We start from the raw sequence: 12,229 nt of genomic DNA, 5'->3' as shown, positions 1-12,229 counted from the left end.
TGGCTTCCTCTTTAGACTTGCGCGCCTCTGGGGGGGGGGAGGAGGCTTCGCAAGGCTAAAGAGGAAGCCAGGGCAGCGAGCGCGATCCATCCCGTTCGCTGCCTTGGCTTCCTCTTTAGACTTGCGCGCCTGGGGGGGGGGAGGGAGGAGGCTTCGCAAGGCTAAAGAGGAAGCCAGGGCAGGGAACGCGATCCATCCCGTTCGCTGCCTTGGCTTCCTCTTTAGCCTTGCGTGCCTCTACCAGAGGTAGATCTTAACCCTTGCCTCACCTGGGAGCTTCTCTGGGCAGGAATTCCCTTAGCTTAAGTGGGGTGGGGGAAGTGTGGCAGGTAGGGGGGTACCTGCCTAGACACTGAAGCCACATGTCTCTCAGATGAAAATTGGGAGTTGGCATTGTGTGAAGTGGTCTGATGGTGGGCATTGTGTGAAGTGCTCTGATGGTGTGGGCATTGTGTGAAGTGCTCTGATGGTGTTTCCTGCTTGGCAGGGGATTGGACTCGATGGCCCTTGTGGTCTATTCCAACTCTATGATTCTATGATTCTAAGTGGCTGTGGATCTCCTGCTGCAGAACTGTAGGACTGTATAGAGTTGGGAGGGCCACCCGAGGGTCATCTAGCCCAGCCCCCTCACAATGTAGGAATCACAGCTAAAGAACGCCAGACAGATGGTCCCCCAACCGCTGCTTAAAAGCCTCCAGTGGTGGAGACCCCAAACACCTTCCGAGGTCATAGAATTGCAGGGTTGGAAGGGAACCCCAGGAGTCATCTAGTCCAGCCCCGGTGGACAGCGGGCGCAATCCATCCCGTTGCGCAAGACTAAAGATGCTGCGCAAGGCTAAAGAGGAAGCCAGGGCAGTGAGTGTGATGGATCGCGCTCACTGCCTTGTCTTCTTTAGCCGCGCTGGAGAGGTTTAGCTCCTGGCTGGAGAGGTTGCGCAGCTATGGATCCCGTGTGCTGTCTTGGCTTCTTTGCTCTTTGGGGCTGGTGGGGGAACCCGGGCTTCCCCTGCAGCCCCGAGAAGCTCTGGGAGAAGCAGACAGGCTGCACGCAGCCTGTCCGTTGCTCTTTGGGGCTGGGGGGGAGGGATAATATTTTTTTCCTTGATTTTCCCCTGTAAAAACTAGGTGCGTCCTGTGGTCCGGTGCGTCCAATAGAACGAAAAATACGGTAATACCTTTAAATTTGCCATTTTGTTTTACTGTTTGTTTTTACCTATGACCTTGTCTAATATTCCCCTTTGTCTTGATTATATAAGTTATCTACATCCCCTCCTGTTGCTCCGCTTATTGGATCTCTGCCTGTCCCTCCTGCTGGTCCCAATGGATCTTGACCTGTCCCTCCTACCAGGCCGAGAGGGCCTAGTACTGTATATGGGTTATCAAATTCAAAATCTCTGCCATGTTTTTGCCAGAATTCGTGTGCTTGATCTTCATTTGCCAATCTATATTTTTTGCTTTTGTATTTAAAGGAAATTCCTTTTGGGAATTCCCATCTGAATTTTATTTTGGCTTTAATCAAACCATTTGTTATATAATGGATTCTCTGGCGTCTTTGTCATAAAATCGGGGGGATTTCCTTGTAAATGGCCACCTCATTACTGTCAACCTGGAGACTCTTTTCATAATTTTTTGGAGAATAGCTCCCCTGACCCCAAGCAGTCTCCAGGTTGCTTTCTAGCTCTAGAAGTCTTCAAACGAAACCCGGTAGCAACTTGATTCTTCCAGATACTCCTGACTTTCCCCCAACCAATTAGCAATTGTCTTGGCTATATATGTCAACAAATCTTGTTTCTCCCTCCTTCTCTGGCAAACCTCTTATTCTGAGAACATTGGATTTTTGCCTCATCTCAAGGAGGGCAAGCTGTAGCTCAAATTGGTCCTGCCTGCCCGACAGACCTCTCACGTCGCTCTTAATTACCTCTTGTTCTTCCTGCAATTCTTGGGTGACCTTTTCCGTTTTTTGAGTTTTGGTCTCCAAATTCTTAACGGTTATTTCCATGGCATCTGTCACCGTTTTTGTATGCTTTTCCATCTCTCCCCTAATATCCTCCTTGACACTATCAAATTTGCGCGTTTGCATTTGTGCCAGCATTTCCTTTTTAAAGTCTCCCAAAATGGAAACCATCTCAGATGCTATACTGCCCTCAGGAACTGAATCTCATCGACCTGAGAGGCCTTTACTTCTTTCTAGTTGGAGATGCCATCCCTTGCTTACTTACAATTTTATGTCTGTTTAAGAACAGACATTAAAAACACTGGCAAAACAATGGCTTCTCAGTGTCACCCTTATCCAGGGGTCGGCAAGGTTTATCTTGCTTGGGCTGGTTCACTCCACTGGAGATCCCTCCATGGGCCAGATCATGCGCATGCATAAGCATGCGCAGCCATGATTTCCGGTGTCTGCTGCGCAGGTGAGATTTTCAGCATCTGAGTATGTGCAGACACAATTTTTGGCACCACAGAAGCGAGTGCCTGCGCGTGGGGGCTCGCCAAGCAGGCAGCTTGGTTCGGGGGCGGCTCGTGGGCTGGTTAAATGACCCCCGTGGGCCGCTTGTGGCCCATGGGCCTTAGCTTGCCTACCCCTGCTCTTATTAGTTGTTCAAGGCCACCTCTCAGATTTTTGTTTCAGTTCTCAACCTAATAACAAGAGCAAACAGGATGGAAATAAAAAAAATCAAACTGTTCGCAGAGACATAGTATGTTCACCAATACAAAGAGTACGCATTTAGCAAATATGGACAATGTAACTTAAGGTTTATAGGAATTTAAAGATTAAACAATTTAAAGATTAAACCGTAGGCACAGTTAATAAAAAAAATAAAAAAATTGTAATGCTGCTCACGGCTGCTCAGTTCTTTTGATTTTGATTATTATTATTATTTGCTGAATTTATATACCGCCCTATACCCGGGTCTTTCAGTACTTCCAAATAGTTCCTGTCACACGTGGGTAATTGTAAATTGTAAATCCAAAATGTTTATACATCCAAAATAATTGTAAATCCAAATTAATATGATATTTTCCTTACACACTGGTCTTCACCATTCTTCATATTATTTCTCACAACGTATGCCCTCCAGCTAATTCCAGGCACTCTCCCGTCCCGAGGGTCCCTCCCAGAGTTGGGTGAGTGTTCACCTGCTTAGCTTTGGGTCTGATTGTGGAGATCCAGGTGTTATTAATCCAAAATCCAGAAAGCCGGTGCTCTTTTGTCAAGCTCCAATTTAAAGGATATTATTCCAAATCAGGACTAATAGAGCACCTTCCGAGTTTAGTGTCAAAACCAATCCTGTTAAATTCCAAAAAAGAAAAAAAAATAGTTCTCTTTTTTTTAAAAAAAATATTTTTTATTAAGTTTTCCATTTTAACAATCCAATCAAATCACATTAAGTATTCCAAATTATACATATACATATCAATAATCCAAATATTCTGCTGAGTTATTAATTTTTTATTGGGACTTCCCATGCTTCAAGTTCAGGGGGGCGGGGCTCTGATCATCTCATATCTCTACTGCTTTTGATAGTCATTTCTAATAGTTCCTTTAAATCTTCCTGTTGTTTTCCTTCTTTCATGGCCTCTGAGTTGTTTCCACAAGCGAGTTGAAGTAAAATGGTGTGTTTCTGTGTGAATTTTATGTGTATGATATCCCTCTGTCCTTTGCAGTATCTCCTCACATGCTGGTATTTCTGCCGAATCAATCCAAAAGTCTTTTCGCTGCTGGCAGCCGCCATCTTCTCTCAGTTCCGATGTAATCAGTTATAAGCGTCTGCTCATTAATTTTCCCAGACCGGTTGCATCAAACATTAGCCTTTCTTGGGGAGATTTACCAAATCGGACTTGAAGTACAAATACAGTAGCATATTAAAGGCTCACCTCCCCCTATGACTACTTATAATTCTGCAGCTCGGTCTTATTCCATCATGGTGGATTTCCAAATTAAAAATGTGTCATGAATCCTCCAACACAATCTAGGAAACCATCCAAAACATTTTAACATCCTCCAGCGGCTAATGAGATCCTGCTTCTGTCTAATATCAACAGTTGGAGAATCTTTTATCTTCTTCCAAGTAATTCAAAGATCAAAAGCTTTAATTATATAATATTGTTATTTCCACACAGTTTATAGTTTTAGAGCCATATTTATATCAACAAATAGAAAACTTTTCAGTCTCGCTTGCTATAAATGATGTAAGCGGTTCTTCTGGGTTGTTGTTTTTTGCCAAGTATCATAATAAATCAGAATCAGAATACAATAGTAAAAAAGGCTTACCCCCCCTTTCCGTTCCGTTCAACGTACCAACTTATATGTTATCCTTTTTCCATGTCTCAGTGGCTGGCTTAATTGGCAGAATAATTTCCCCCTCCTCACTCAAAGCATGTCCAAAACTTAAATCCAGTTTTTCATCTTAAGAAATGGAACTTGGTGCGCTTGCAGAGACAGCGTCTGGGAGATCCAGACTCCCTCGGGGGCTTTCCATCCAGTGCCCTCACGCCCTCCTTCTTTATGAAATTGGGGCTGGTTTGTTGGGCATCCGCGGATGACACTGCATCTTCCCATACCCCAGGAAGATTTTGGAAGGCTGATTACTCCCATCTCGGCCTCTAATTACCCCGTAGGAGCCGGAGTGATGGTATTTTCAGCCATCTTCCGTGGCGCCTCAAGCGGAAGTCCAGAAAATATAGTTCTCACCATAGAAGCGTCCAATATTGTCCTTTAAGCACTTACAAATCCTTCCCTTGCAGTTGGCAGATTGCCAGAAAACGGAAGTTGAATTCCTCTCTAGTTTCTGTTTTGCCAAATTTAATTTTATTTGGAAAAAATAACTTTTAAACTGCTTATGGTTCTTCAGCTTCAATTGTTGTTATGCAAATCTGCAAACTGACAAACTGGAACGTGTCCAGAGGAGGGCAACCAAAATGGTCAAAGGCCTGGAAACGATGCCTTATGAGGAACGGCTAAGGGAGCTGGGCATGTTTAGCCTGGAGAAGAGGAGGTTAAGGGGTGATATGATAGCCATGTTCAAATATATAAAAGGATGTCACATAGAGGAGGGAGAAAGGTTGTTTTCTGCTGCTCCAGAGAAGCGGACACGGAGCAATGGATCCAAACTACAAGAAAGAAGATTCCACCTAAACATTAGGAAGAACTTCCTGACAGTAAGAGCTGTTTGACAGTGGAATTTGCTGCCAAGGAGTGTGGTGGAGTCTCCTACTTTGGAGGTCTTTAAGCAGAGGCTTGACAACCATATGTCAGGAGTGCTCTGATGGTGTTTCCTGCTTGGCAGGGGGTTGGACTCGATGGCCCTGGTGGTCTCTTCCAACTCTATGATTCTATGAAATCTCTTGCTTGCTGCGGCAGCCTGTGACTTCAGCAGGCAGAGCTGCGATGAAGCCTGGAGTGCGCTCCACTGCACTCCCCCCCCCCAGCAAGGTTCTTGGGTGGGCAGTGGGAGCTTGGTGCTTCTGACAGACCACTCAACACTTCACTAACCTCAGTGAACCCTTGGGGGGGGGTCTAGCCCTGGCACGCTCCCCTCTTGTCTCTGCAAGCCTCAGAATGATCACTATTGGACTTCTGTGTTAGCACCATCGGCGAATGGCAGAGTTCCTCTGACCGGAGGAACTGGCTCCGTGGAAACTGGGTCTTCCCGCCGCGGCGAAGGTGGGGACCCACTAGAAATCCCAGGTGGAGGAAGCCTGGGAACGTGGGGTTCGGCAGGGCACCAGGAGCTTCGTAGTGAAGTGGGGTGAGCGGCGCGGTGCTGCGAACTGATTGCTACTTTCACGGAGTGAAGCCGCACAGCCATTGCCGGAGAGCGCTGGCTTTTTCCTGTGGACAATTGGATTTAAAACAAGTACTACCCGTGAGTAGAAACGTAAAATTGGATCTTAATTTGGCACCGAAGCGGGAAGGTTCAAAACAGGAAGTCCGCCTTCCGCTTTTTGTACATAGACTGAAGCAAAAACCTTGTAAGCTAACGTCTGGAAAGTCATTAAAAAAGTTTAAATTTCCTTCATTTATAATTACTGAAACCCCCTTGGAAGCAGGAGAAAAGGGGGGGCGTTGTTTAACGCCTGCAGGAGAGGGAGTGAAGAAAGATAAGTTTCCACCGTCTCTAACCTGGGAACGGGGTGTCAGAGACAGAAATTCTTGGAGAGGTTCATTGACTGTGAATGGAATACTTTGACAGATAGCTAAAGAAGAGAAATAAATTGATTCCAATGTTGCCTTCTGCATTCTAAAGAAACAAAATACCTGAAAAATGAATGTAATTTTCTTTGTTGGACTTGCCTTAAAAAAGTGGATACAAATAGAAATTGTCTCCTCTAGAGGGAGCTTGCTAAATTGTTGCTGCGTCTACTTGAGGACTCTACAGCTGTCAGATTAAGATCGTGGGACCAGTCCTTTTTGACCTTGACTAAATATGAGCTGGGAGAAAGTTTTGGTGCTTGCTTTATGCAAGACAAGTGCCTTGCTGGAACAGATGCATGAGAAGATGGATTTGATGACTGTTGTGGTTAATAACTGTGGACAAACAGGGAATATTGATACAGAAACTATTCAGGGACCAACTCAGGAACCTGTACTGATTGGGCAAGTGCAGAAGATAATGGAGGAGGTTGCGGTTGCACCTCAAATAATACAAATGGAGAGACCCGAGGCCCTACAGGAGCATAAACCGCTGTCTTTGAAGATTGAAGTTGGAGTCGGCCAGGGGGAGTCTGGAGCTGAGGAGGTTCTTAACTCTGGAGAGACCTTGAAATATGTTTTTAAATATTTTTTGGACTACATTGATGATTGTGGGGAGTGGGACTCTGGGGAATGGGCTGGTTGGATGAAGGGAGACGAAGATAATTTTGGGTTGGAATCCCCCAGAGACCTACTCCCCAACGAGAAAGGAAAGAAACTAAGAAAGAGACCAACAAAAGACAAGGGAAAGTGCAAGTATAAACAAGAAGAAGAAGATCTGCAGAAGGGACATGGAAGAGACTTAAGGGCCTCGGACATTAGATTACCAGGTTGATGGACTAGATGGAATAGACAGTAAGGACTGACACGACCCGAGACCAGGAAGAAGAGACGTTGGATGAAGATTGGAAGAAAATTTATAAAGAAAAAAAAATTTTTTTAGGGAATTAGCCTAAAATTAATGAACATTAGGGAAAATGTTGGAATGAAACTATATGACTGTAGTAGAAAAGATATCAGGAGTATAATCGAGTATTAAGCGTTAAGCTCTAAAGTATTTTTTGGTAAGATAAGGTTAAATAACTTAAGGTAATTTGAATAACAGAATATGGGGAAAGGATGGAAAGGATTTGTTGAGTTAATTAATAGGTTAAATTGTCAGATAAATTATTTAGTAAAAATTGAGAAAGATGGAAAGAATTTGCTGAAAACTAGAATACAAAACTAGAATACAAAAAGGGAGGTGTGAGGAGGTCAATGAAACAAGCAAATGGAAGTTAAACATATGTAATATGGGATTTGTGTCTTTTTTTCCTTCTTTTTTATCCTTTTGCTGTATTGTTGCATTGGTTTTTATGTCTTGTTTTTTTTCTTCTTGTTTTTTTTTCTATGTATTGTAGTGTTGTTTTTAATTTTTTTCCTTTCTTTTCTGTAATTTTGAAATTATTAATAAATATTATTTTTTTAAAAAAACAGAATGATCACTATTTACAGAGCGATCAGTTCCACGCTGCCATTCCGCTTGGTAGGAAACTGGAAGTGAGATGCGCAAATAAAAGATGGAAGGCACCTGGCTTACTAGCAGTACATATGAAAAGGATCTCGGGGTCTTGGTGGACCACAAGCTTAACATGTCAACAGGGTGGTGCAGCTGCAAAAAAAGCTAATGCTATTCTAGCCTGCATCAACAGAAGTGTAGTGTCCTGATCAAAGGAAGTAATAGTACCACTCTATTCTGCTCTGGTCAGACCACCCCTGGAATACTGTATCCAGTTCTGGGTGCCACAATTTAATAAAAATGTTGAAAAGCTGGAACGTATGCAGAGGAGGGCAACCAAGATGATCAAGGGTCTGGAAACTAAGCCAAATGAGGAGCGCTTGAATGAGTTGGGTATGTTTAGCCTGGAAAAGAGGGAACTGAGATATGATAGTCCGATGGAAGATGCAGCAAGCTTGTATTCTCCTACTCTGGAGCGTAAGACTTGAACCAATGGCTTCAAGTTACAAGAAAGGAATTCCGACTAAACATCCGGATGAACTTCTTACAGTAAGAGCTGTTCGATGGTGGAACAATCTCCCTCAGGAAGTGGTGGGCTCTCCTTCCTTGGAGGTTTTTAAGCAGAGGTTGGATGGCCATCTGTCCTGGATGCTTTAGCTGAGATTCCTGCATTGCAGGGGGTTGGACTAGATGACCCTGGGGTCCCTTTTAACTCCAGTTCTATTATTCTATACTCTGCACCTCCCATAGCACCATGGGTGTTTCTTCCCACTGCTGTGAACATGGCACCTTAAGCCCTTATCCTGTCATGCTCAACATTTTTAAAGTGCACTGTTTTTGTCCTTGAACTCCCCTGATGTCCAGCTTTCCACTTTTTTCATCTTTTATAAAAGTAATCTCTTGTATCACACTCTGATGGTCAAGTGTCTCCCTCCCCTTCTCCTCTTATTCATGCCAAGGCTTTCTAGATCCACCCCAGTGCTAACTTTCTCCCCTTTGCCCCATCTGAGGGCTAATAATAATAATAATAATTTAGTTTCCCCAGCCACTCTGGGAACAAAGATTAAAAATACATTAAAATGTCACACATTAAAAACTTCCCTGAACAGGGCTGCCTTCAGATGTCTTCTAAATGTCAGGCAGTTGTTTTTCTCTTTGACATCTGGTGGGAGGGCGTTCCACAGGGTGGGTGCCACTACCGAGAAGGCCCTCAGCCTGGTTCCCTGAAACTTGGCTTCTCACAGCGAGGGAATCGGATCTGGCACTGGATCTCAGTGTCCAGCCAAAACGATGGGGGTATACTGGACTGAGGCCGTTTAGGGCTTTAAAGGTCAACACCAACACTTTGAATTGTCCTTGGAAACGTACTGGGAGCCAGTGTAGGTCTTTCAAGTTATGTGGTCTCGGCGGCTGCTCCCAGTCACCAGTCTAGCTGCCGCATTCCGGATTAGTTGTAGTTTCTGGGTCACCTTCAAAAGTAGCCCCACATAGAGCACATTGCAGTAGTCCAAGCAGGAGATAACTAGAGCATGCACCACTCTGGTGAGACAGTCTGCGGGCAGGTAGGGACTCAGCCTGTGTACCAGATGGAGCTGGTAGACAGCTGCCCTGGATACAGAATTGACCTGCGCCTCCATGGACAGCTGTGAGTCCAAAATGACTCCCAGGCTGTGCAACTGTTTCTTCAGGGGCACAACTACCCCTTTAAGGACCAGGGAGTCCTCCACACCTGCCCACCTCCTGTTCCCCCCAAAACAGTACTTCTGTCTTGTCAGGAATCACCCTCAATCTGTTAGCCACCATCCATCCTCCAACCGCCTCCAGACACTCACACAGGACGTTCAGCACCTTCACTGGTTCTGATTTGAAAGAGAGGTAGAGCTGGGTATCATCTGCATATTGATGGACACCCAGCCCAAACCCCCTGATGATCTCCCAGCGGCTTCATGTAGATGTTGAAAAGCATGGGGGAGAGGATGGAACCCTGAGGCAGGCCACAAGTCATCCCCCACCACCACTTTCTGGACACGACCCAGGAGGAAGGAGCGGAACCACTGTATGACATCAGTTATCCATCTTTCCAGGCAGAGGTCCTTCCTTTAATGCAGGGGTCAGCAAACCTTTCCAGCAGCAAACATTTCCCCTCAGACCTTGTGGGGGGCTGGACTATACTTTTTGGGGTGAAATGAATGAATTCCTATGCCCCATAAATAACCCAGAGATGCATTTTAAATAAAAGGACACATTCTACTCATGTAAAAACATGCTGATTCCTGGACCATACGCGGGCCAGATTTAGAAGGCGATTGGGCCGTATCTGGTGCCCGGGCCTTAGTTTGCTTACCCATGCTTTAATGCTCTGAGTCTTAGTGGTGTTGGGGGATTTTGTCCTGAGCTTTCCTTGTGAAAACCATCTCTTTAAAGCTGAATCAGTGCAAACCTTATTTCAGGTATTCTGTGGATTGAGGTTTGCTCTGATTGAGCTTTAAAGAGATGGTTTTCACAAGGAAAGCTCAGGACAGCTTTAAATAGCAAGTTTTCATGGGGAAAACTGTGGAGCAAAAAGGGAGGCGCTCAGACATGGAGCCTAAAACCCTGTAAAGACTGAAAGAAAGGCAAGTGTGGCCAACGGTCTCCATTCTTCCACATCAGGGCATATTCGGTTAAAGCAAACTAAGCAAATTCAGTTAAGGCAAACTAAGGCCCAGGGGACGGATCCAGCCGAATTGCCTTCTAATTCCAGCCCGCAGATGGTCCAGAAACCAGCATGTTTTTACATGAGGAGAATGTGAGCCTTTATGTAAAATGCACCTCTGGGCTGTTTGTGGGGCATAGGAATTCTTTCATTCCCCCCCCAAAAAAAATATAGTCCTTGCCCCCCCCCCCAGATCTGAGGGACAGTGGACCGGCCCCCTGCTGAAAAAGTTTGCTGATCCTTGAGTTAAAGATATCCTTCATTGCAAATGGTGAGGTCATTAGGAGCTCATTAGGAGGTGGTCTTAATTGACCCGGAGAGCTGATGAGAAGAGGCTGCCTTTGGCTGCCTGGTGCTGCCATTTCTGGGCAGAAGAATCTGCCTAAGGATTCTGTTCCTGAGTGTTCTCTTTTCAAGGCCTGTCTGCCTCTCAATCAGTCGGCACCAGAGCTTGAGAAATATGCCTGTTCAGTGTCTTTTTAAGGCAGCAGCCTCTTAAAATGGTGCTGTGAGATGATGCTTAGTTGTTTCAGGCTTCTGTTCACTGTTGGTGAGTTCAGACATGAGCAGCCTTCCCTGGGGTGGGAGGGTGGAGTTTGTGTCTCAGCCAGGTGGCCACCTGCTAAGAACAGCCAGGCCCCAGGAGGTTGTCAAACTATTCCACGCTTCTGCTGCTGTCAACCATTTGGGAATGCTGATTTGGCCAGGAAGGGTCCCTTTAGGGGATGTCACTGAGTTACCATCCAGAACAATTGCTGAACTGGGACTGGGGAGCCTGCCTAACTCCACGTGGTCCTCTGCAAGTGACCAGTTCAGGTCTGTCTTAATAGAGGGTGGATAATTGTGGGGAGGGGGGTGCTGAAGCAAAGGAAGAGTTGAGGGAAGGAAGCAGACAGGTTGCACAGAGAAAGACTGCTCAGTAATGCTGCTGGCCCTGTGCACCCCCCCCTTTGTCTTTTGCCGTGGACAACAGCCCTTCACAGGAGAGGAGACCCCCCCCCCCAGGGTTTCAAAAGCCAGCCTAGGTCCCATAGGGGTCCATCTTTAGCCACCTGGGACCAGGCTGAAATGGGCTTTGCTTTTCCATTCTTCTCAAACGCCTCCTGCATGGGACAACCAGGCTTTCCAAAGCCTGATACTCCTTTATACCTCCAGCCCCCTCTGCTGCCTCTTAGCAGCCCCAGGTAATCCCTTCAACCTGAACCATTGGTCTGATGTTGGTGTATAGAAGCCTGTGGGCATTAAGTGACATGAGCCAACAGTGTGACGCGGCAGCTACAAAAGCCAATGCAATTCTGGGCCTCATCAATAGGAGTATAGCATCTAGATCAAGGGAAGTAATAGTGCCACTGTATTCTGGTCTGGTCAGACCTCACCTGGAGTACTGTGTCCAGTTCTGGGCACCACAATTCAAGAAGGACACTGACAAACTGGAACGTGTCCAGAGGAGGGCAACCAAAAATGGTCAAAGGCCTGGAAACGATGCCTTATGAGGAACGGCTAAGGGAACTGGGCATGTTTAGCCTGGAGAAGAGGAGGTTAAGGGGTGATATGATAGCCATGTTCAAATATATAAAAGGATGTCACATAGAGGAGGGAGAAAGGTTGTTTTCTTCTGCTCCAGAGAAGCGGACACGGAGCAATGGATCCAAACTACAAGAAAGAAGATTCCACCTAAACATTAGGAAGAACTTCCTGACAGTAAGAGCTGTTTGACAGTGGAATTTGCTGCCAAGGAGTGTGGTGGAGTCTCCTACTTTGGAGGTCTTTAAGCAGAGGCTTGACAACCATATGTCAGGAGTGCTCTGATGGTGTATCCTGCTTGGCAGGGGGTTGGACTTGA

General features: G+C 45.7%; 1 protein-coding gene across 9 annotated transcripts in view; it reads left to right on the top strand.

Annotated features, from left to right (window-relative positions):
• Window positions 1-12,229, top strand: part of KIAA1671 — a 146,455-nt gene that overhangs the window by 114,767 nt on the left and 19,459 nt on the right. The window lies entirely within an intron of this gene.

This window comes from Podarcis bocagei (genome assembly GCF_964188305.1).
Source record: "Podarcis bocagei genome assembly, chromosome: 13".
NCBI lineage: Eukaryota > Metazoa > Chordata > Lepidosauria > Squamata > Lacertidae > Podarcis > Podarcis bocagei.
Note: the sequence above shows the minus strand (reverse complement) of the source record. Positions and strands in the feature narration are given on the sequence as shown.